This window comes from Onychomys torridus, chromosome 23 (assembly GCF_903995425.1).
Source record: "Onychomys torridus chromosome 23, mOncTor1.1, whole genome shotgun sequence".
NCBI lineage: Eukaryota > Metazoa > Chordata > Mammalia > Rodentia > Cricetidae > Onychomys > Onychomys torridus.
Window position 1 is genome coordinate 34,357,767 of NC_050465.1, and position 26,678 is coordinate 34,384,444.

Below are 26,678 nucleotides of genomic sequence, written 5' to 3' on the forward strand. Positions count from 1 at the left end.
GACTGGACAGGTTTGCAGCTCCTGTTATAGGAGTTAGCCATGCTGGTGTCGGAAGGCTCCTATGTTTCCATCTGACCCCCTTCTTAAAGAGTCAGCAAGGGCCTGGGAGGTAACGGGCAAAGGGGTCAGCCCTCCCACTAAAGCAAGCTGATGCCCCTTTTCTGTGGCTCTTTCTAGAGAGCTTAAATTTGTTGGTATCTTTTTTAAAAAGGCATTGAGCCACACAGACTTCTATGAGTAAGAAACACCTTCTTTCAGAGATTTGTCTCCTATTCAAGAGACCAACTGAGTCTTAAGTGTGGGAGGCCAACTGGGTGACCGGCTCCCACATTTTACCCCAGGGTACTCTTGAGGAGAGAGGGATAAGAGATTTAGATAGAAATATAGAGGGGAGAGAGACAGATAGAAACACAGGATAGCCTCGGGAGGGCCTGGATCCTTATCCACCCGCCCCGTCTGTCTCTTCTAAAGGGTTATTTACAGGAATACCAAGGAGTGGAGCAAAGACCTCCCCTTAAGTCAGCCAAGTGTAGACACTTCAAATCACCTAGTAACCATGCACGTGGTCAAGCAATCTTCTAATGCAGCTCTGCTGGGTGAAGCAGTTCGGATCTTTGTGGGCCTCCACACTTCAGTCCGTGTGGAGAAAAGATAGCGAGCTCCGTGGGGCCCTCACTTTGAAACCGGTAGTTCCCACTTCTGCAGCCCATGCATCCTTGGATGTCTCTTCCACGGGAACCCTGGCTATAGAGACAAATCTGCCTCCTTTGGTAAAGAGCCTGAGAACATGGCTTCTCTGGATAGCATCATCTCCCAAATTTCTGGAGTTTCCTTTACTAAGTACAAAAATATTAACCACAGAAAAGGGAAGAACTTCCATGGACTACAGCTGAGGGAGAGAGGTGGGCAAACAGGAACTTTGATTTCTTCCTTTCTGCCTTCTGTAAAAGATGGCTTCTAAATAACTGATGTTGTTACTTTTGTAGTTGTTGTGGGTTTTGTTTTATTTTGTTTTTCTTCCCTAGACAGTGTTTCTTTGTGTAAAAGCCATAGATGTCCTGGAACTCACTCTGTAGACCAGACTGGCCTCCAACTTACAGAGATCTGCCTGGCTCTGCTGGGATCAAAGGTGTGCACACCACCACCGCCTGGTACTTTTTTAGTTTTTAAAACCTTACTTGATACCAGAAATTGTAAATAGCCTAGATTTCCATCATCTGATGAGTAGATCATGAAAATGTGGTGCATTCACACAATAGAATATTACTCAACTCTTAAAAACAAGCAAACAAACAAAAATAATGAAAATTGCAGCTAAATGGATGAAGCTAGAAACAACCACCCTGAGTGAGATGGCCCAAACCCAGAAAGGGAAATTTTGCACGTTTTCTCTTATATGTGGATGTTAGCTACCAGCTTCAGTCGTGTGTTTTATTCAGAATATCGAGAAAGGTTCCAAGGAAAGGGAAATCCGGTACAGCTATCAAGTGAAAACAGGAAACTAGAGTAGGGATTGAGTGGGGAGGCTTGAGAGGGAGAGGGCAGGGGGGGATGAGCAGCATTTTTTGTAACTAAGGCTATTGCATACTCTTGCCTCCTCAATCAGAAGCAGATTCAGCCCTCATGTGATGCTTCATCCTCATCATTTTGAGACTTGGTCCCCCCAAGTCACAAAGTGAGGATGCCTTGGCGTAGCCTCTGGGGAGCCTCGAATGTCTTCCTACACGAGTTCTCCTCGCTTTTAGTCTACTGCTCATGAACTTTCTGTTATCTGAGTGATGGAGATTGTCGGCTTACTCGTTTGCTGACAGAATTTGGCCTATTTTCCAGCCGCCTCCCTTCGGAATTTGCTGCTCTAACTTGATGCCTCTAATTAGCTGACTGGTTAGTAAGTCACATAAACCGCTTACCAAACATCTACAGTAAGTAATATAAAGTGGGCATGGGGTGAACACCCACAGGCCGGTCCTTGGAGCAGAACAAAGGAACCTTCTTGCATTTGCCCAGAGGATTTTCTCTTGTACTTCCATTGGGATCTTGGCTGTTTTCTAGATTCTAGTGATGCTTGGAGGAAGAGCCACAGAAGAAGAAATGGTACCAAACCATCATTCAGTGAGTTGATCACTTCTTCTCTCTCTTGTGAAACTGTTCAGTGCTGGGCCAGGGAAGTGTGTGTGACCTTGAACTGGCAACATTCTCATTCTCCAGGCAGACAAGATAGCTCTGGACAAACTGACGGTTTAGGATAATAGTTTACATTAGAAGCAAAGGCCAGGATTTGGGTGGCCAGGGGTTTATTTAGAGTTAAGATGCCCTAGTTTTTGCAATCTCCATGTGCTTCAACATGTATCTGTTTTTTGGTAAATTCATATAAAAACAAACATACATGTCTGTTCTGGTCTACTAGGGACAACAGACAAAGCTCGGTGCTTCACAAATGGATGGAAACAGATCAAACAGTTCAGCACGTATTTGGAAGGAAGACAGTTAGACGGAGTGGAGTTGTTTATTATTATTTTTTGACGATGGTTCTGAATATGAGTCAGATTGTAGGCCTGCGTGGGCAGGTGCGTGGGTGGATGCATCTGTGGGTGTCAGAAAGAGACAGCCAGAGATAAGTGGTGCAGATCCACAGCAAGTAAATTACTGTAATAGTAAAATCAATTTAAAGGCACAGTGCTCTATAAAACCCTTTAAAATAGTGTTAGACAAACAATGGCCACACACAAGAATGTTTAAAATGCCAATTGCTTCCCACAAAGAACTTAAATTACCCTTCCCTTCATAATACTAGACCATTTTCATTTACCATGTGCTTGAAATTTGGTAATCACTGCATATGAAACTCTCATATTTCATTTCTGGTAGTCAAAACCTTCTAAACATGGGAAGATTCAGATAAATTGGCTATATTTCTTCCCCTAAGAAAATGACCTTCAACTATTCATAAACCAAAAAATGAGAGCAAATAACTTGTGAAGGCAAAAGGAGCCAGGGTGGATGAGAGGAGGAAAAGACTTTTATCCACAACTGTGGCCTGATGATTTCCAAACACCTACCTGCAGACAGCAATGAACAATTGAACACCATAAAGGAGCTGGCTAACAGCTGCTTGTCTGGGAGACTGATGTGGAGAGTCTACGCATAGAAATTCTGTTTTAAAAACTCCCAGATTCTCACTATTTTGGCCACTCCACAACTGTACTCCTGATCCTGGCAAGTTTGAGTGTGTGGGCAATTTGAGAGTCCACAAGAGCTGGGGAGATGGCTCCATGGATAAACAGCTGTCTGTGATACCAGGGAGACAGGAGTTTGAGTCTTGAATGCCCATGTAAAAGTAGATGCATCAGTGTTGGGAGCCCGGGGTGGGCATAGTCAAACCCCAGGGGTCCCTGGCCAGCCAGTCTAGCATAAATAGCAATCTCCCAGTTCAGTGAGAGACCATTTCTCCAAAACAAACAAAAATAAATTTTAAAAGTAGAGGTCAATGGAAGAGGACATGGGACATCAATCTCTGGCCTCTAAGTGTGTGTACACAGGTGAGTACACCCAGACACTTGCATACCTATACAGGTGCCACATACAGAAAGAGAGAGGGCTGTCACAAAGCCACATAGAACATCAGTTGAATCTTTCAAATGCTAATAATCTTAAATGACAGGCATGAGAGATAAATATGCCGAGGTAGTATCTTTCAATATACAAAATTCATCAGAATGTCTTTATGACGTTTACTGATTTACAGGGGTGGTGGTGTGTGTGTGCCCCAGCACTGGTGTGTAGGTCAAAGGTGGGAGTTGTGTCCCAGCTTCCAGCCAGGTGATTCTAGGGTCTAAGTCTGAACAACATGCATCTTTACCTTCTAAACCTTCTGGGTAGCCTAGAAACATTCCCGGATGAGCCCCTCTGCTGTGCCTCTCTACTGTGCTTGCTACCGGTCTCACGGAGCTCAACCTTAGGATCAAAGTGAAGAATGAGGACAGACACATTACTGGGCGCTCTCGTACAGACATCAACTGAAGGCGCAGTTGCTAACTTTCCACCTACCAATAGCTACTTTTTCAAACAGAATTTTCAAATTACTAAAGTGGTATATGCTGACTCTCAAAAATTTGGATAGTATGGGAAGACATTAATCACTGATTTAAAGAAAATTCATTTTAAAATATTAAATACTATGCTGCTAACATGGGCTACTTACATAGCAAAGGGATTTAGTTAGTTCCGTTTTGGAGGTTCAGAGTCCCAAATGGGAGAAGCAGGGTTTGGTCACTGCTGGTGACTGTGGATAGTGCTACATGGGCATAAAGGAACAAACACTCCCATCTACAACCCAAGGCAGGGTGGGGAGGCTGACTAGAGCCCTGCAAATGTTCCGAGAGAGCACTCCCCCAATGGCCTTCCACTAGACTGTACTTCTGAAGGCTTCTAGAGCACCTCTCCTGACACCCTAAGCACTCAACATTTACTTATGAACCTTTGAAAGACAAACAGCCACATCGTAGCAGGCAGTAAAGGAGCAACAGTCTGGGCTGGAGTTTGTGTTCCCCCAATACCAACCAACTACCCACTGATTCACAGGACTGTCCTCGGAGAATATGAGAGACAAAGCCCTAGACCGGCAGGGCAGAAGACTCATTGGTTTTCGTTCCAACCACTATGTGTATGTGCCCCCCCCAATAGTTCTCACATAGTATAAGCACAGTAAGAACTATGTCCTAGGCTATTTGAGCTCAGAAAAAAGGCGAGCATCTTGGACAGAAGATCACCCCTGTATGCATAAAGACACTCTGCACTAAAGCCTTGACTTTCTTTAACCTCACATCTGCCATTGTTGCTAAGATATCAAATACCTATTAGCCGGTTTAGAGATGATAAATGAGCTGTGAACCTTCTCTCTTGAAGCTCGGGTATAGAGTTCTTGGTGTTGAAGATGACAAGATACAGATGACGTGTGAGCCTTGTGCTCACAGCAGCCGGGGCTCATGGTGCAGTTGTCCAATTATTCTGAAATCCCAATGTCTTTACAAGAAAGGTTTATTCCTTGCCTGTATCTCATATTCATCATGCCCAGAGAGGGGAGCCTCGCCCCAGGACCAAGGGCAGAGGCTCTAGTGTTTTGTGGCTGTACCGGCTCCCTGCCGCTGGAACATCACAGGGCTGCTTCTGCTCAGTTGCCATTGGTCAGGTAGCCACATGGTCTTTCTAACTTAAGAGAGCTGACAAAAAAGGGAAACTAAAGTGGCTAGCACCACCATCTGCCCCTTCAACCACGTGTGTATTGCTCACACCAAACTTTAAACTATTTTGTTACATTCACTTATGGAGTTATTATTTATTATTTATTTGCCATATGTGTGTGTCCGTGTGCGTGTGCACACTCATGGAGGTGAGAGAACAATTTCCAAACTTTCCCGAGTCAGTTCCCTCCTTCCCCACGTGTCTCAGGGATCAAACTCGGGTCATCTTTTGGGCCCTTGACATAAGACTTAATACCACCCAAAATAAAATTGAAATGGTCCAAATTTCTTGATTATACTGATTTTCTACTCCTTCCACATGAGTATTTGTGTGTGTGACTGACTGTATTTGGGAAACTATGCCTTACACATAAATACAGGTTGTAGCTTATTTTCCACAGCGTGTGTTCAGAGAGAAAAATCACTTTGAAAGAGGAAAGATAACAACAAACCTTCACTTCTTTTCACTACCGGTTCCAATACGGGTTGCTCTGCATAAACAGCATGCGTAAGACTTGACAGTGCGTGCTAATTTCTGTCAAGTCAGCTGCCTCTGGCTTCTAGACGTCTACGGGGTTTATTTCTTTTGCTTGTCTGAATTGCCTCGCATTTCTACAATTGCAGTGGTTTAGATAGCAGAATTCCTTATTGGCACAGTGAACACTCTATATTTGTTGTTGGTTTACATGAAGTGTTCAGAGACCTGCCAGCCACTGTCCTGACACGGTCATTCTCCAGGCCGTGTCCAGACATAGGAAGACAGGGGCTGGAGTCAGAGTTTGTTTATCCTGACCTAGAAGGAGGGCAGGAAAGCAGCATGTATGCGGGAAGGGACAGTGACCGTCTGTCAGCACTCTCTGCCACCATGTGCCTTACACGGGGATGGGGCGGCGGGGGTTGGTGCATGAGGGGAGCAAATCTGATAGAATTCTTGAGCTTGAGGGAAATGCAGTTTCTACTGCACTGTTCCTATTCTCCCATCTGTATTTGTATGTTTGTAGTTAAAAGTTTTCTCTGGCCTGCCCAGCCCCGCAATCCACAGCCACTTATAAAATAATCACTCGGAGGCTTAATATTATTTGCAAACTGTGTGGCCTATGGCAGGCCTCTTGCTAGCTAGCTCTTATATCTTAAATTAACCCATTTATTTTGCCACATGTTCTGTGGCTTTACCAGTCTGCTGGTATGTTGCTCCTTGGGCGGCAGGCTGGTGTCTCCCCAGATTCCACCTTTCTCTTTCCTGTGTCTCTCTCCTTGGATTTCCTGCCTGCCTATAAGCTGCCTTGCCATAGGCCAAAGCAGCTTATTTATTAACCATTGGGAACAACATATATTCACAGCGTACAGAAAGACATCCCACAGCATATGTTGTTTCTCTAAAAGTTCATTTTAATTTTTAAATCAGTTTCTTAAAACATCAATACAGAAATACATCTGAAAATTTTATCAGTGTTGGGAGCTGGGCTAGGTGTGTCTAGGCTCTTAGTCTTATTGAAGTAAAAGTCCATGTAGATTTACAATGTAGCAAGGAAACTTTATTCAAAAGTATTCCAATAGCACAGATCAGAAAGAAATATGCTATCAAGAATTACCACAGACCACTTGAATGAAGGTGCCCAAGGCCCTGATTCTTGTTTACAGAGACCAGGAGAAGGAGTTTTGTTCCTAAGGGGCACAGTATGGGTAGTTCTCTACTTTGATTGACAGACTTGTATCAGATAAACTTTTGCTTACTGTATACATCCTTTCCCACAATGCACCTGATTATTACCATATGTGTTCCCAGTTAAGCATAAGATATGAAATAGGGTATTTTCCCTACCAGTTCACTGGGATAACATAGTTTGCCTCATTGTACATGTATTCAAAACCAATCTAGGCCAAACTGGTCTCTCTCTCTTGCCTTCAGTGTGTGCCCCAATACATGTTTGAATAGAAATGGAACATTGCTGAAAGTTTGGTAAGTGGAGAAACAGGTCTCCATTGCTCAAAGCAGGTATATGTTCAACCTGAAGGCAAATGGGAACCATAGGTTGTCAAAAAGTTGCTAGGTACATTGTTTAAGAAAGCGTGTGTGCACAGGCCAAGGCGAGTCTGAGGTTTCTATAGTGTTCTCTGTCCTTGCCTATATCAACACTACTCAACTGGTTAGAATATAAACTGCTAAAACATCACTAAAAAAAAATCACTAAAACTTACATAGATGTAACAGAAACTTTAAAAGAGCCAGATATGATGGATTATGACTGGAATCCTATCAGTTCAGAAGTGGAGGCTATGGGGTCAGAAGTTTAAGGTCAACTTTGGCTACACAGGGAATTCAAGAGCAACCTGGGCTGCACAAGACCCTGTCTCAAGTAAACAAACAAATAAAGCCAAACAAAATACTTGAAAGAAGTATAATAAACAATTCTAATTATAGAATTTTATCCCAGGGAAATAAGCAATTGGTGGATACAGATGTGTGCAAGTGTATTTGCTCTATCACTGTTTATAATGATGAGCACTTTCATGACATAGATATTCCTCATTTGGAGACACAGTAATGATGCTACATCTAGCAACATATCATGCAGCCATGGACAATGATGTCTATTTAGTAATATTGAATGGCGTTTCCTACAAGCTCTATGTCAACAATATGCCCTTTTCTCTTTTTTCGATTATTCGCATTTTCTTGAGACAGGATCTCACACAGCCCAGGCAGACCTTGAACTCACTATATAGTTAAGGTGACCTTGAACTCCTGATCCTCTTGCCTCCACTTCCAGAATGTTGGAATTATACCACACCAGGCTCTCCTTTGGATTTTTCAAAAACTAATTATACATGATTGTGGTGGTATTGTGTCCCCCAAAATATTGTGCACCCTAATAAACTTATCTGGGGTCAGAGACAGATCAGCCACAGTATTAAACATGAGGCTAGGCAGTGGTAGCACACGCCTTTAATCCCAGCACTTGGGAGGCAGAGCCAGATGGATCCCTGTGAGTTCAAGGCCTCGTTGAAAACAGCCAGGCATGGTAACTCACACCTTTAATCCCAGAAAGAGAGCCTTTAATCCCAGGAGTGATGGCAGAAAACAGAAAGATACATGAGGCGTGAAAACCAGGAACCAGAGTTAGTTAAGCATTTTGGCTGGTTAAGCATTCAGGCTTTGGAGCAGCAGTTCAGCTGAGAGCCATTGGGATGAGGACACAAAAGTTTCCAGTCTGAGGAACTAGGATCAGCTGAGGAACTGGCAAGGTGAGGTAGCTGTGGCCTGTTCTGTCTCTCTGATCTTCCAGCATTTACTCCAATAACTGGCATCAGGTTTGATTTTATTAATAAGACCTGTTAAGATTCCTGCTACACATGATTGTATATGTATAAATATAAAATATATTTGTATTATTTTATGTCCAATTTTTTTCTAGGCATTCTACATCTGGCTGAATATTTTTCACTGTTGCCTGTGTGTTCTATATAAATCAAATGATAATCTGTCTAAAAATGAGATTTTTCTGAGTATAAAAATAATCTCATATTTTAAAAATACTGAGTTGTAAGCCTTAGATACATCAAAGAAAAAAACCTAAAAAAACAGAAATACTACTTGTTTACTCACACTTGCTTGAATAAAAAGCAATAAACTGTCTTTCTGGTCATTGCCTGAACCTCTGATGGAGTACTGTATTGCTGCATTGAGTGAATACCATGTTCCTGGGTAGGCTCCTGCCTCTGATCCAAGTTTATAGCATTTGGAAAGGCCACAGTTCATTCCTCACCTCCCTCACTCTGATGATGGTCATCTCTCTTTCCTCTGGGACCAAAACAAAAACGATTATTTCAATAATAATTTTTGTGTAGACATGAGGATTATATGCAGATCTCACATAAAGTTTCTCAGAATCCTTTGTTAGATGCTCCAAGTCAAGATTATTTCCTTAAATCTATTTTATACCTGAAAGGGGGCATGAGCATCTTACTTTTCTTTTAGTTAATTTCTTCCAGAAAAAGTCAGCACGTTGTCAGGAGAACTGTCAGCTTTTAAGTTCACTATTCTTCTTGGAATCATCCATGCATGATGCTTATAGAAGCTAAATTATTTTCAAAGACAGAATACTTTTTCTACGTGGTTGAACTCAAAGTTCAGTGAAGAATATGACAGTTTTCTCTAAGAACCATCATGTTCCAGATTGGATAACCTGCAATAGATTTATAACAGTTGAAAGATGGGAAGTCTGTCAATCACTTTCAGTAATAATAGCGATCTCAGGAACTACAAAGGTCACTTGGAAAAGTCATACATCTATGTCATCAATGCATATATAAACATTTCCCCAAATTCATTAGTCTCTGTTGAGCCTAGTTATTCCCTCCTATAAGATGTTGCTTACAGTCAAAATCCAAAGCCAATCTTGATTTTCTAGTGAAAAGCCAAATTGTATACTTTTCAGAAAATTATGAAGTTTAGAGAAACACAGAATATCCTTGGTTGTCACTAAATTATTGCACCCATATTTGCCTTGGTTGCTCTTGGTTTTTCAGAAGCAGGCTGGAAATGGGAAAGGCTGATAGGCATCTATAGTTCACCCTAATGTTGTCCACTAAGAAAATCAAGAGCTTTCTTTCCTAACGGAAGGTATAACATCAACCCTCATAATCAGTTGGGATTTTAATCAGGGGTGGGGAAGGTCAGTCCTGAGGGAAATAAAGTGAGAACCCAGAGGTTATAGGTGGAGGAGAGAGACTGAGATCCAACCAGTGCAAGGCACATGCCTCCCCCGTGATTTCCTGGCAGCTGCTAGCTGGGGGTATTCTGTACCACATTGCTCAAGTACAGCCTCTGTCATCACGAAGGCAACCAGGGGCAGTGCTGAGAGTCTTCTAAGGTGGCCTTGGGTTCATACCTCAGCACTATTGCTCTGTTTCCTTCCTTGGAGTGGCCTCTCTGAGCATGAGCCATCTGCCCCTGACTCATTCCCAGCCTGTCCTGTCTGCTGCTCTAACCTTCGTAAAGGACCTTGAGCTATTCTGAGATTTCCATTCCAGTCACAGGCCTGGGGTGGCTGCCAGCCAGCATGGTGCTTTCCCACAGCTGAAGGCAGGACACACATGAGATATGTTCACAGTACCCAGAAGAAAGTATTTGAAAAGAGAAGCTCACCGTCATCTGAGAACTACCTGGGAACAGTGGGAGGGGCTAGCATAGCTGTGAAGGGCTGTGTATACACATTCATCTCTGACAGCCACAAAGGGAAGCGTAAAATGATTTGGAGCTGATAAAGAAGCTGTAATGAAATGTGTTCTTGAGCATGTGCTCATGTCATTTACCCTTTCATTTGCCTTCCCATGCCTGCCCTTCCACACAATGCTCAGCCTCCACCACACTCACCAACACTCATCTCTACCTGAGTCTCCCCACACCTGTCAGTGGGTCCGTTTACACGCCTTTGAACACTGTTGCTGTGTTCGATAGAGCTGCCTAAGGGATGCCTCACAAGGGTTCAGGCCTTTGCTTCCTTTTAATTTTTAGAGCATGCTTTTCTATAGATGAACAGGTTTGTTTGTTTTTTGGGGTTTTTTTTGGTTTTTTTTTGTTTTTTTTTTGTTTTTTTTTTTTGCTAACCTATAAAACTATATTGTTACATGCTATAGTCTCTGAGCAGTTGATCCTGATTCTAGCATAATTCATATATCTATAACAAGAGGCATGTAACTCTTGGTGTGTCTTTGTTTAGGTACCTGGATTGTACTTATATGTGAATGTGCATTTGTGTGTGTGTCTGTGTGTGTATATCTGTGTGTGTGTGTGTGTGTGTGTGTGTGTGAGTGTGTGTGTGTGATGGCTCAGCCAATAGCTTCCTATAAATTATGACCATCTGCCTCCAATGTTTCCCCCTTTATCAGTGTTAGTTAACATTTTGTCTTTGATTTTGCTTTATTGTTATTGTTGTTTTGGAAAAGGCCATACTGTGACCCTTCTGCCTTAGCCTCCTGAGTGATAGAATTATATGCCTAACGTTTAGTTTCTTTTTTATTGTATAAAAGCACATATAACTTGTAATTTCCCAATTATGACCATTTTTAAGTTTACCATTCAGGAACATCAATTACACTCACATTGTTGGGCAGACAACAGTCATGATCTGGTCCCCATGTTTATTATCTAACAGAAATTCTGAAGCCACAAAGCAATAACCCCCCAAGTTGTCCTCCTCCAGTCCCTGGCTGTGGAGAGCAGGTGAAGTCCTGAGTGAATGTATTTTGTTGACATAATGTGTCCATGTCAAGGACACCAATGCCTCAGACTCTTGGGAACGACAAGGCCTTCCCCCAGTCTGAGTATGGGTCCTGACAGTCAACCTTTAGCTAAAAACAGTATGTGCAAAAAGTACTGACCTCTTGTCCTAGATGATTGCTTGACCACACACCCCTAAGACTGCTCCCCCTACTGATACTGGCTAACCCTCTCTTCATTAATGCTGTATATAATAAACTCATTAAGTATCTGCCTGCTGGTGAGTCTCCATCTAAGTGCCCAGCTCAGTGGATCCTGGCTTCATTTTGCCTGTGTCTGACTTTCTTATTATCCCCTTGCTCCCAGGTAGATTTCCAGGGATCAGCTTCATGGGCCATTGTCCCTGGTAACTTGTAACTTACTGCATGTCACTCTGAATTCACCTATCCTAGATATTTCATGTAAGTGAAATCATGCAGTATTTGTCTTTTTGTGTCTGGCTTATCTCACTTAAGGTTCATTCATGTTGTAGCATATATCAAAACTTCCCCTTTTGACTAAATAAGAGTCTATTGCATATATGTGGATGGTCCTCTATTTACAATGGAGTAAGATCCCAATAAAACCATGATGTACTGAAAATACTGTAAGTCAAGCCAGACATAGTAACACATGTCTAGAATGTAGTATAATTCTAGCACTTATCAGGGCAGAGGCAGGAGGGTTAAGAAAGAGTTCAAGGCCAGCTTCTACTATGTAGCATGTTTGAAATGAGCCTGGATAACATAAGATCCCCTTCTTCCATCTTAAAATGAAAATAGTGTAAGTCAAGACAGTATTTAATACACCTGTCTTAGGGTTCCTATAGCTGTAATGAAACACCATGACCAAAGCAACTTGGGGAGGAAAGGGTTTATTTGACTTACACTTCCACATAACTGTTCACCAATGAAGAATGTCAAGACAGGAACTCAAACAGGGCAGGAACCAGGAGGCAGGAGCTGATACAGAGACCATGGAGGGGTGCTGCTTACTGGCTTGCTCTCCATAGCTTGCTTAGCCTGCTTTCTTATAAAACCCATCACCACCATCCCAGGGATGGCTCCATCCACAATAGTCTGGGCCCTCCCCCATCAATCATTAATTAAGAAATTAATGTAGGGTTTGTGTACAGTCAGATCTTATGGAGGCAATTTATTAATGGAGATTCCTTCCTCTTGGATGACTTTAGCTTGTATTGAGTTGACATAAAATAACAGTACTTTTGACCCCGTGTCAACCTGACATACAAACATCACCCTAAGCCACAACCTTTCCTTTCTTGCTCATCCCCAAGACAGTACATTAATATCAACACCACAATATAAAGCATTTTACAAACTTATGAAGTCTCAAAGTCTTTACAAATTCAAACACTTTTAAATTCAATCTGTTTTTGAAACCTAAAATCTCTTTTAAAAAATCAGTCTCTCAACTGTGGAATCTTGTAAAATAAAAAATAATTTAAATACTTTCTCACTTCAAGAGGGAAGAACCAGGGCACAGTCACAGTCTAAACAAAGCAAAACTAAGCTCCTCCAACGGACTTGGTTACTTCTCCAGCTCCACCCTCTGTAGCACACACAGCTTGTCTTTTAGGCTCCCACTAGCTCCTAATGAGCCATCCTATGGCACTGGCATTTACAAAATGCTGGTTCTCCTGCTGCAACTGGGCTGCCATTTCACAAGTAGCCTCTCCTAGGCTCTCTCCATGGACTCCAGCCCTGTTACACAGTGCGAAGCCTCAGCTGCTCTCCACAACCCCTTCATGTCTTCAAAACCAGTCCCACCTGGGAGACTCTTACACTACCAGGTTTGGCTGTCAATAGGAGGTACAACCTTGGCCACTTCTGGGAAACAGCTTCTGGGTGCTGACTCTGAGGAAACACTTCACAGAAGACTTGACCTCAATGATACTGGCCTCTTCTTAATCTCAGCTGATTCTTCAGCCCCAGCTGACCAGCATCTCCATCATCCCTGCAGAGCAAAGGTACCACTTTAGTGGTTCTGGTAGCTTGTTAATCACAGCTGATTCTTCAACCTCAGCTAACCAGATTCTTAACTCAAATGACCTGAAAGAATCTTTGCTTCCCTCTAAACTTCACAGTCCAGGCCTTCATGCTTAGCTCCCAAGCTCCTACAGAACAGTCCACTGAGCTCTCAACATTCAGTGGCTTTTCTAGCCCAAAGTTCCAAAGTCCTTCCACAATCCTCCCCAACACATCAGATCTGTCACAGCAATATCCCACAATTCTGGTACCAATTTGTCTTAGATAGGGTTTCTTTTTCTGTGATGAAACACCATGACCAAGGCAACTTGGGGGTAGGGTGTTTATTTGGCTTTTATTTTCATATCACACTGTTCATCATTGAACACCTAGCCTAGTGAACACAGTAGCTTTGCCTATCCTGTGTCTAATGTGTTCAGAAGATCCACGTTAGCCTGCAGGTAGACATTGAGAGAATCACATTGCATATCACTAAACTGGGAGAGATCAAAATCCATAATGAATTTTCATACTGTATATCATTCCTGGACTAGTGTAAAGTAAAAAATCACGTCATCTTCAGTTGGGGACTATACGATTACCAAATTTTTCAATTCTTCCTATGTTCAGACATGGGTCATTTCTATGAAGATGTTATAATGGTGCCATTAACACCAGCACCCAAGTATCTAAGTCCTTAAGGTAAACTCTTCTGCCTGAGAATAGAATACAAAAGTAGTTTGTATTTAAGACCAAAAATAGTGTTTATGTTTCAGTAAATGATAGGATGTTTACGGTCACACCACCAAATTAATGCTTCTCTAACCACAAGTATCTGTGAGAGTCAAAAGCAGAAGCCTCTAGACTCACGCATGTGACTTTGGTATGCAGTGGTGGTGGGCAAGATGGCTGAGTATCATTTTTTGGAAATTTCCAAACTAGGGAATTCCTTAATGTGCTGCTTCTGAAGAATGTTTATTCTATTTGATTCTCCCCTAAAGCAAGGGCCAGCAATGTTGGGTCAGGGTCTACTCTGGCTTGCCTCTGGCCCCTTTCCATATAGCTGCTCAGTTATACTCTTACCTCTTGAGTTAAGGTCCTCCCAGTACCTCGAAAGTTAGCCTGGAATTATTGGTGTGGGTGTCATCTCCAAGTCAGTGGTGTGTCTCAGGGACTCTTAGTTCCGGCCACTGGGAAGCAGAAGGAAATTGCTGTTTCTCTAGTTTGTTCCCTTCCCCTTTTCTCACTGAGAGCTCTCCCGTTTGGGGAGCAGTGACACACTTGGGGAAAGACGATAGTCCCACTGTCCTCCACAGATAGTTTCTGAACCTTGCTCAGTCAGGGAAGGCAATGTTCTGGATTGGGGGTTCCAGTAAAGAGCTTCCACAAGGAGCTGGTGGTTGAAATACCTTCCATCCTTCACCGTTTGACCTTCTCCTGACTGGGTCCCCGTGAAACGCCGGAGGCAGAGCAGCCGTGCACTGAGACAACAATGGAGGGAAGTGAAGACGCCACAGAGGATCAGCCCCAGCATCTCTGGGCTGCTGCTCACCACCTCCCTCCGGGAGCACAACTCAATGTACAACCCATGCAGGTTTAAAGAGTTCCTTTGGGCCATTCATGTCAAAGACTCTTGCATATTCTGTGGACAAAACAGATTCTGAGTCAACACTATGGAGAAATTCTGGACAGTGGTATAAATCTGAATTCCCCAGCATACACCCATTCAAACAAAGAAGAACAAGACAATCAAATGAAACTCTACGAAGCCCCCAGAGTCCCTGTAATCAGAAGACAGAGTTTCCAAAAGTCAAACTCATTGTTAAGTAGGAAAACAAACAGCAGGCCCCAGCAAGTTGCCTCCTGCACTGCCGCTGGGAGCTCTGGGCACTGCGGGAAGACAGATCTAAGACCACACCAGAGAGAGGAAGCTGGCAATGCTGAGGCGTTCTTACCGCTGGTCCTCTGCAAAGAGCCATCATGGAAGGGCAAGACATGCCATGCAAAGGATGGAGAGGCAATCAGACGACCTCTGGGAACACCGCAGCGACTGAGGAAACGTCCTTCAAAATCAGGAGCAAACCCCAACGATAAAATCCATTTCAAAATAAAAAAGAAATCATTCTTTGCTGCACTGACAAAAGAGGGCGCTGTTGAACCAGGAATCCTAAAAGTACCCCGACCTCCAGCCTGCTCAGAGAAGTGGAGATCAGTTCTGAACAAGAACCCTAAAATAAAAGCAGAACAAACCTAAACCATTCAACTAGGCTGATCCTCTACCCTGAATAATAGCAGAATGAAAGAGATTGGCAACAGCCCGAAGTGAGTTTCTCGTCCCATTGTCCCATCACTGTGGTTAGGAACGTGCAGAACATCCTCAGTCACAAGTTCAGAAACTACCTGCTAAAAGAGCCACAGGTGGAGGAGAAGTGAAATGAGGATTGACTGAACTCAGAAGTCGGGGGGGGGGGGGGACCGATCACACTGCCTTGTATGATTTTAGAGAAAATGGTTGAGGGTTTTGTGTTTACACAGAGAGAGGTGGGGGAGGGGAGAGGGAGACAGATCCGTTCAAGTGATTCCTTCACCAGGCAGCTTTTGGAGTCTCTCATTCATACATGGCCTTTAGGCCGTTCCGAAAGCTGTGCCTGGTACAGGTGCTGTTCCCACCGTTTTTGGCCGCCACAGGCTGAGAAGAGCAGGCAGGGAAGAGCAGGCAGGGAAGAGGGAACCACAAGAAAAGTGTCTAGAACAGAGAAACCCATGGGATCCCCGAGCAAATGGCTGCATGCTGTGGAGAGAGAGAGGGGCGTTCGTTACTGGAGAGCTCACGGTCCTCTGAAACCAAGGACAGTGAGGAGGACGAGACAGAACACTCCAGTAACCCCTTCTCTCTCTAAATCCTTCCCTCTCCCTCTCCCTCTCCCTCTTTGGAAGCTAGAATGTCTTCTGAAAATCCGCCTTCTGGAATATTCAAGATCCTAGCATTTCCCTTAGGAGAATATTCGCCCTTTGTCTCATATTTCCCCTCTCTCCTCAACTGTTTGAACAAAGCAAGTCACCTGCCCTCGGTTCTGTCACCTCTGATTTTCCTCTTATCGTTTGATTTCTGAGGGAGCTTTCCACCAGCTGTCAGCTGCTTTTCTGGACTCGCTCCTGGAAACCTTGCAGTCTGTTTCCCACATCCCCTCCTGAAGCTGTGTGCTCAGGAGCTGCTGGCTACTGCTAGAACAGGCACGTCCAATCTGCTTCCGCCAGAAAGTACCGACTCCTCACAGAAAGCAGGAGAGAGCCTGGCATCTCTGTCTTCGGGCTGCAGTGTCTCCTGTGCATGTAGGCATTTGAGACTCACTCAAGGGGTGCCTGAAAGCCAGCCATCCTTAACCTGTCTCATGTCTAAGGCCCAAAGGTAAAGGGACCTGAGACATTTTACTGCCAGTCCCCTTCCCAAAAGACACCTGAATGTCTTCTGTTGGATTCCAGGAACAACAGAGCCTTGCAAGACAGACCACCTCCTGGGAAGGTCGATTTTCCACCAGGGAGAGATTGTACCCTGTTGTCTAAGTCCTAAGAACCAGATTGTTCCTTAGTTATAAGGACTTATCAGATCACCTCGCTGACACAGAGCTGAGACAATGATCAACCCGACCACACCTGGACCAGGACTCTGCAGAGATGCGCAGCTCTTCCCTTTGTCCCGGTTCTTGCTCTGTTAGACTGGCAGCTCATGAACGACCCTGAAGATGAGCGGGACCCCTCTATCTTCCCCTCCTCCTCCTCATGGTTGTGTTGACTACATTTCCTTTCTCTGCTTTCCACCATTGCTCCTTTAATTGTCACATTGGAGAGAGTGACGGGCTAATTTGACTGAGGCCGCCAGAGGTGTGGCTTTTGACCTAAAAACTCCAGTTACTTGATCTCTCGGAAACTCCTATCCCTTGTCTTGCTAGATCCGCATGTTCTTTCCGCCGTCGGTTGCACAGATATGCATGTCAGAGTTCTGGCTTCTTCCCCTTCCTCTGAAAGGACGGTGTCCCCCAAGCCCTCTGCTGCCTTTTCTCCCTGTGCTCACAGCTGCAAGCTGAACATATGGCCATGTAACACGTAGAGACAGGGATACTTCCTCATATGACATCAGTAGGTTTATTGTGTCATTAAGCAAACACCCTGGCATATACTTAAACAACCCTAGATGGCGTGGGCCAGTCCTGCCACATGGCCTCCACGTAATTGAGAGACTTTGTAAACAGGGGACCATAAGGCTGATGGCATATGACCGACACAGTGTTTTACATTAGATGCCTTTTATAGTAGGAGTTATATGCTAAGATAATACTAAAATAAATAAGTGTGGCACAGCGAAGCCTAAGCCAGTAGCCGCCATTTTCATGACCGCTGAGTGTTGGGTGTGACCCGCTGCAGGATGGCTCATAGCACAGTGGGTTTGTTGACACTAACATCCCCACAAACGTAATGGACTGCACCAACCTTTCGGCAGCTATAGATGTCACCAACAAAAGGAACTTTTCAGCTTCAATTATAATCTATGGGAGCACTATCACGCAAGTAGTCCGCCGTTAATCATATACCATTGGTATATGACAGTATACATGCTCCAGACCCGCCTCATGTGCCTCATTCATATGACCCATTCATGTCACCCCTGGAACTTACTGTGTCTGGAACTGAACCCTGCATCTTCTTTTCTAGTCTACCTCTACCTACTCAGCATCAGATGGCCTAGGTACCATCCTTTCCTTTGTCTCCAGCTCACTCATAAGTTCATCCCCACACATGTCCTGGATGCCCGTATGTGCAGGTCATGGGACCATGTGCAGGTCATGGGACCATGTGCAGGTATTGGTGGTGGGACTGCTCAGCACAGCTGAACTAACAGAACCTTCAGTGGACATGATTGTCCTCCGTCAACACTGCCATCCCTCTATCCCAAGAGTCACCCGCGCTCGTGTGTGTGTGTGTGTGTGTGTGTGTGTGTGTGTGTGTGTGTACATGCCCAAAAAGTGCTCGTGCTGGTGGTGCTTGTCTCTGTAGACAACCTTGGGTGGTATTCCCCAGGTACCAGCCACCTTTGTCTTTTTTAGCGAAGATCTTGTTTTATTTTTAACTATGAGTAACCTGGAGAAGGGGAGATGTGTGCACATGAGTGCAGTGCCCTCATAGGCCAAATGAAGACATTGGATCCCCTGGAGCTGGAGTTACAGGTGGCTTTGAGCTGCCCAGTCTGAGTGCTGGGAGCTGAGTCCAGCCCTGTTGGACAGTAGCAGCGGCTGGTAACTAGGAGCCATCTCTTCAGCCCCAGCTTTCTGTTTGTGTGACAGGGTCTCTCACTAGCCTGGAATTCCCCAAGCAGACCAGTCTTGCTGTGTGGTAAGCACCAAGGATCCACCTGCCTCCCTTCCCTAGCACTGGGATTACAAGTACTTCCTACCTTGCCTCCATATGGGATTACTGATTCCTGTTTGACACTGAAAGAGCAAATAACATATGGCTCTGATAATTTCCTGTGAGCTCTCTGGACTTCAGCTAATTATCTGGAAAATAGAAACGTTATATTAAATGATAGTTGCATGTTCTTCCTCATCTAACATTCTAGAACAGTGATTCTTAACATGAGGGTCACAACCCCTTTGGGGAGAGCAAACAACCCTTTTTAGGGGTCATCTAAGACCATTAGAAAACACAGATACTTACATTACAATTCGTAACAGTAGCAAAATTACAGTTATAAAGTAGCAATGAAATAGTTTTATGGTTGGGGTCACCATAACATGAGGAACTGTTTTAAAGGGACACAGCATTAGGAAGGTTGAGAACCACTGCTCTAGCATTAAGGGATCTAGGAGATTTGGATTTCTGGCATGATCTGTCCTACTGTAATCCAACCTCATTCCTGGCTCCTCTCCTCATCTTCTCCACAGAAGTTAGGAACTATAAATATCTTCTTTACCAACTTTCTTTGCACTAGTGGTGGCCATGAGACATAGTCTCAGCCAATGAGACTAAAACTCTTATAGAGTTCTTCTAAAAAGAGCTCTCTAAGAATTCTAGGTGGGCTACTTCCCAGATGGTGGAGGCAGGCCAGCTATTATTGCTTCTGTGCCCCCCATGTGTGTGCCCTGGGTAAGCTCCTCCTCTTCAGTTCCATGGGCAAGGAGATGATCACACTTGACTTGTCAATCAGAAGGGCCTGACACAGTCAGGCAAGCTTCCTGCCAGAAAGTCAGTTTCCTCTTGGCCTCTGAGAGAAATTCAGAAACCACTCTGCCAACAGGCCCCAAGTGGCTTCTGGAAACTGAGGGCCCTGGCTGAGGGATCATGCCAATAATTAGTGAGCCTGAAAGAGGACCCCAAGGCTCTGGTGACACTGAGCTCATGCAGCCTGGTGATTTCCCAAGCAGAGGACTCAGTTAACCAGTGACGGACCCCTGATTTTAGAAACCATAATTGTCGTTTCTCAGGTGCTTTGGTTGTGGGAATTTGTTACCCAGCAACAACCCTGGCACAGCTCCTTTCTGCTCGACCTGGACTGTGACCTTCATAGTCACCAGGAGCTCCTAAAGGCAAGACCGATGAATGTCAAAGCTCCGAGCCATGACTGTTTCATCTGCTCAACTAAGGGCAGCGACCACTATTCTCCAGCCTACCTGGATAAGCCAAGCCACTCAAGCAAGCTTTTCTTGAACTTGCTGTTGAAATGATTTCCAACCGACCAAGCAGACCTCCAAAAACAGAGTAAGCAAGCTTAGAAAAATATTTCTAAGACATATATGATGTTTCAGATAGGGGAGAAATATCTGCCAGAAAACTGTTAAAATACATCTTTGTCTTCTACAGGCTTATAGTCTAGTGCCATGGAGAATGGGGGGTTGTGGAGGGTAGGGCAGGAAAAAATCAAGATATAGTTCAAATACAGAGCGGTTAGGCCAGGGTAGCTCTTAGGGCTCGGGGAAGAGACACCTCCTAGCATAGCCTTTGAGAGTGAGAGAGGGGAGGGGAGGCTGCATTGGAGATTTAGGTTGTGCAGCAGGATTACAGAGGAGGAGGCAAATTACTTGGAATAAGTGAAGATGGGAATCTAGGGGCAGAAAGAAGTATTGTTGTGGCCACATCTCGAGACCCCCAAGCAAGACCACCACAGAGCTGATATCTGATGCAAAACACACAGGGGTTTACTGATAACAAGCAAGCCCAGGCTTGGTCCATGTCCAACACTCAACACAGACAGTGGAGGAGGATGGCCCTGAGCTCTCAGGGTGAGGGGTTTCTAAAGGGAAAAACTGCAAACAGGGTGGTACAAGCCTTGGTGTCAGATGATTGGGTGAGGGTGTGTAATCTTTGAATTTACTGGTTGGGAGTTACAGTTATCATTTTTGGGCAGGCCTGGACAAGTCCCAGGCTCTGTCCTTGATCTGCCATGGGGGCTGGCTAACCTAGCACATTGACCCATGCACATAGCTCTAAGTTGATGATGGATTCCAGACAGTAAACAACTGGCTGAACCTTGAGCAGTCAGAGTATGTGCAGAAAGGGAGCTACTGCAAGAACCGTGTCTTTTGTTCATGGCCCTCCCAGAAACTGCTTACTCAAGTCTCAGGAAACTGAAATTGAGGCCTGGTCTCTGAGAGAAGACTGAGCAGCCTGTTATGGCATCTGCTTGGTCCTTTCAGTATCAATGAGTCAAATCATGAACAGCCATAGAGCAATTGGTGTGAGGCCTGGGACTATGCTAGATGCTTTGGCAGGGCTGGAGTGGGATGATTACGGAAATTGCTGTCTGCCCCAAGTTTTTATGAGCATCCCACTGTGGATGCTGCCTATACTCCCTCCCCATAAAGGGACAGAGTAAGCATTTGTTGTTGTCAACTAGGGAAAAAAACCAAGGACATGCCCCAGCCACTGTCCAGCCTCACTCTCCAGGTTTCTGCCTTTAGCAGCAGCCTCAGATAAAACCACATCCAGAGAGCTGCTAGTCAGTGGGGAGAATCTAGGTCAAGGTCCTTCAAGAATGCACTTCACACAACAGATCCAAGAAAAGAGAAATGGATTTGACAAGACAAGAGAGCCCTTCAGCCTCTGATATGGAATCTTGGAAGCCTTCAGGCTGGGTCCAACTAAGCCATCTCTCCTATTACCAAAGCCATTAGCATTCCCCTTTAAAAGAAAAAGCGCATTGAGGTGATAAAATGTGAGTTCAGAGCTAGGATGGAGAGGAAACAGTATTGCCAAAAGTTGAGAGTGATGAGGTCAGCCTGGCTTCCTCTGTACACACGTTTCGTCCTGTCTGAGGAGCACAGAGAGCCTAAGGGCTAGGAAACCTTCCTCAGCAGCCAGGAGTCCTCTGCTAACTTCAGAGGGACATGTCTCCGAAGTTTCTAGATGCTGGAAAGGCCGCTGAAGTAGCAGTGGGTACTGAGCTTGCCAAGGCCTGGGACTTGGACATTTGTGTTCTTGGGTTTTGAAAATGTCAGATTTACTGAGACTTTATACACATAGAGTCACACTTTCTCCACGAGGGGTCTAGAGAAGTCTGACAGCTGTGCAGGAAGTGTGACCCTCCCTACCATGAAGACACAGTGTGTCTAGTTCCCCAAACTTCTCTCCCTCCCCTTTGGTCTTATCCACTTATGGCTGCAGCTTTAATTTCTGCCCCCCAGTTCTAGAACATCACATAAACAGCATGTGATAGAACAAAGCCCTTTGCGTCTGGCTTCATAGCTTTAGCACAGTGTGAGGCCAGTCTCTCAAGGCTTTATTTTTAATCTTCACTGACAAAGCTATCTTCCCTGCTAATCTAAGGCTAAGAGACAAACATCGATGTCTTTCTTAATCTTAACAAGCTCGCTGAAGTGTGGCGGTAGTCCCCAAATCGAACCTGAAGAGTAACAAGCAATTTCTTCAGGAACCTATTTTGATGGGTTCCCTCAGACAACTTGCACAGCATAAATAATAGTCATAGTATTGATATACACATAGTCATATACATGAATACTGTCCTATTGATTAGCATTTAGAAATACAAAATTCATTTGAATAAATAAAGGTTATTTCTAGACCTATGTTATTGCCTTAAGGAATATGAAAGCATAATTTAAAGACAGTGCATGGTGGGGTATATGCACACCATACTCACAGACGTGGGAGGCTGACACAAAGGGGTCAAGAGTTCAAGGCTGACCTGGCCTATATAACAAGACCTTGCCTGGAAAAACAAGGGTTTCAGATGTCCTTGGTGGTAGAAAACTCGTATAGCATGCAAAAGGTTCAGGGTCCAATCCTTACCACCATCAATAAATAAATAGATAGATAGATAGATAAATAAATAAATAAATAAATAAATAAACAAACAAATAAATAGATAAATAAATAAATAAGAATGAATGAATGAATGAAGAAAGAAAGGAAGGAAGGAAGAAAGAAAGGAAGGAAGGAAGGAAGGAAGGAAGGAAGGAAGGAAGGAAGGAAAGAAGGAAGGAAGGAAAGAAAGGAAGAAAGAAAGAAAGAAAGAAAGAAAGAAAGAAAGAAAGAAAGAAAGAAAGAAAGAAAGAAAGAAGCAGCATGGGATTAAATCATAGAATGTGAGAGCTGAAAGATAGCTTGACATCCTCCCGACACTGTAGAATTTCACCCATAGCAGTGGGTTTTCAGACTATCCAGCCTCCCTGTGATCTTAAATAATTATTTCCCCTTGTGTGGCATCCTGTAAAGCAAACAGACAGGCTATAAAAGTATGTGAAGCCAGACAGTGACAGTCACGGCACCTGAGACATGATGGAGAGAGGACAGTGCTGCCACCCATGCGCATTCAAGTTGCAAAGACAAGAGCCGATAAATACGCGTGTGTGGGCTTGACTCAGTCCTGAGCCATTGTAATGAGAGGCCTTTTCCAGTGTAGCCTTCCGAAGCTTCCAGCTACCAGGAAAATAACTCCCAAGACCTCCCTCTCTCAACCCCATGTATCCCTGCCTTCCAACAGCCCACACAGCTTCCTTTGCTGTGTGGTTTCTAAAACTTTGCTCTTGCTTTGAGGCACTCCTGTTGGACCAGCAAAAATGACAGGGGTGAAAAGGTCTCTCCCTAGAGTGTTCAACCTCAACAAATGGAGATTTGCATTATGAGCAGTTGTGGCTTTCTGTAACGGTCTCTATTTGCAGCAACAAGAAGATTCTTTGATTCGGGGTAAGAGCTACATTTATCTATGTGCACAAGTCTAAGTATTTAGAATGCAGCTGAGAATTGTGCTGGTTCAGGGAAGCAGCAGGGACAGGCTCTCCTCTAGGATCCATGACCTCACCAGCCATGAGCAGTCGGCGAGGTTTCTAGCACCAGGCTTGGTTTCCTCCCGTTGAGTTGGCCTCATGTCCAATTAGAGAGCTGTTGGTTACTGGCCAGGCATATGTACCACTATTGCATCTTAAGGGGTATCTTGCCACGGTGGTGATTGTTACAGTTCTAAGCATCTCAACCAGCTAGGACTGTAGACTGCTTTCCTCCCTTGCTGGTGTTTACACAACCTTCTGGGACTCTGAGAGGTAGGCCGCAGGAAGGAGGCTTTCAGGTCAGATCTAGCTCAAATATGCCAAGCCCTGTGTTCAAATTGTGTTGTATCTTCAGCAATAGAGACTTATCTCCAAACTCTAAGAAGACACTAAGGGCAAGGACAATAACTTATATTGGTTTGGGAGTCACTTGGATACTCTGATCAACTAGAATGGAAGTTTCTCATACCAGGCACAGAGTTTTTGTTAGGCTTGTGGGGTGCATCATCAGCCCAAGTGGCACAATTTCATAGATGATGGATAGATAGATAGATAGATAGATAGATAGATAGATAGATAGATGATAGATAGATAGATAGATAGATAGATAGATAGATATGTGTGTGTACAGTGTGTATGTATTCGCTCACATACACATATATATGTATAGACACACACACTATATATATGGTAAAAATAAAATATGATTCTTAGAGGCTTTACCAAACATTCTTACTGTTACCTGCCCCTCTTCCCTCCCTCTCTTTCCGTATTGACTTCCCCCTCCCCTTCCCCAGTAAAATCTCCCTCCCAGATTTTTCCATTCCCCTTCACTTGACCTCTATGGCCCCTTTTTATTTTCCTGGTTTCTCTGGTTACCGCATGCTGTGTGTTCACATCTGAAGATCTGAACTGGGAAGCGCATTGAGGGAGAACAGGCAGTCTTTGTCTTTCTGGGTACCAGACCAGTTTTTAGTTAAAATTCCAGGGAGGCCACGGTCTAGAAAGCTGTATTGCATGAGATTGTTTTGTTATTGTTGTTTGTTTGTTTGTTTGTTTTGGTTTTGTTTTTTTTTGCATATATAGTTCATGCGCGCGCGTGCGTGTGTGCGTGCGTGCGTGCGTGCGTGCGTGTGTGTGTGTGTGTGTGTGTGTGTGTGTTATGTCTTGGCTTCTCATGAAACAAAGGCTTTTGAAAGATATGCTGGCTTCCTTTCTAGACAGTCAGTTTTAAATTGCCTTGCTTCTCAATAAAGTTCAAGAGTTGCCTGTGTGTGTATCAAGGCATTTGACGTGAGCAGGTCAAATTTTTTGGTCTGGGAAGAGGACAATAATGTCACAGTTTTGTTGTTGTTGTTCCGAGAGGCATTCTTTGGGCCTCTTTAAGAGGCAGGGAAGGTTCTAGAGACTGAGCAGTATTGTGATAACATCTCCTCGGTACCCTTCTACCTTAAGAGAGAAAGGGGGCTTTCCCAGCAAACAAAGAGCTGGGTAGAAGTGGGATATGAAATGTGTCAACAAGCGGACTTTGGGGCCCAGGGGAACATAATTTCTGACATTGTGTTTCAAGTGAAGTACTTGATGGACAGACAGGTAAGTGCTGTGGTTCCACAGGTTGAGTGCCTTCTTAGTGTGTCCTTGGTCATGGTTTCACAACCTATTTCTGAGGCACACTTGAAAGGACTGGTTTCTTTCTCTATGTCTTTTCTTAGACAAAGCCACTCTGTAAATATGAATTCCCAGAGTGTTTGTGACTGGTTTAAAGATGATTTTTGAAAGAGCGATAAACAAGTGATTAGTGAACCCAAAGCTGCTCTGGCTCCCCCCACTGCTTCTGCGTCTGATGTAATTACAGTAAGTTTGTGTTACGCATATGCGAACATCTTCTGCTGCTGCTGATTGTCAGGCAAACAGCATTTCTTGCCCCCGCTCAGACCCATAATTTAGAAGCTTTTCCTCAGTGACACTTGACGCAGCTTAATTATAACGTGCTTCACTCTGAAAAGCTATTTAAAGGGCCCCGAAGCTCTACGCTTTCAGTCCTGGCTCTCACGAACGACTGAGAAATTTATACACGTGGCTGATATCCCCTTGAAATTTGATAACTTGCACATGGCTTTTAACAGCACTGCTTTGTACTGTGCACAATGGCTGGATATTTTTTAATATACGTTTCTTTGCATGAAAGTGTGGCCCAGCATAGCTTTACCATTTCAGAACTGTTTCCTCCCATACCTTCAGAAAGAAAGCACGTCAGATCTCACAGCCCTCTAAGGTTCTGTTTTCAGAACTTTTTTTTTTTTAATGGAATTCGCAAACCCAAATGGGTAGGTGTTTGAATTCAGTCCTGAAATAAAGAAACGCTTTTTCTGGACACATTCTCTTCCCTTTGCTGGCAGTTACTGGTACCAACTTGCTCCTAATTATCTCCATTCAATGCTAGTCATAACCGCCCGCTTACTTCACACTCAGACAGCCCTGCCCACAGCTCACTCCAGCCCCCTCAGGCTGAATCATCGGCCACCGCCGCCTCCGCCCCCACCCTGGCCCTCTCTCCATTGCTTCCTTTCTCCCTTCAGTGCCCTTTTTAGAGGGACGTCCTTACACTGCCAAAACTCTTTCCCCTGTTCTCTGTATTACGTTTGCTTGAAAAATCCGGAAAACCACAATTCTCAGGAAATTTTCTTCCCATCATTTAAAGGCAGCTTGAGCTCCAGGCTTAATAGCATCCATGTTTATTAGCTAGCCATTAATTCCTGGGTTTAGAGATGAGCAGAATCCGAGAGACTGGAAATGCATCCTTTTCACTCACACATGCAAATATGACAAGGAGTCACCCTAGGGAGCTCCCATGGAATAGTGACAGCCGCCCTCCTCATCCCACTCTGTGCAAGGCAGCAGCCAGCTTACC

General features: G+C 44.2%; 1 long non-coding RNA gene across 1 annotated transcript; it reads right to left on the reverse strand.

Annotated features, from left to right (window-relative positions):
• Positions 1-13,008: 13,008 nt before the first annotated feature.
• On the reverse strand, positions 13,009-15,559 carry LOC118573480. Its single transcript, XR_004943616.1, has 3 exons — positions 15,446-15,559; positions 14,574-15,132; positions 13,009-13,479 (listed from the first exon to the last, which is right to left on the reverse strand). It is a non-coding gene; the product is annotated as an uncharacterized LOC118573480 (long non-coding RNA).
• Positions 15,560-26,678: the final 11,119 nt, after the last annotated feature.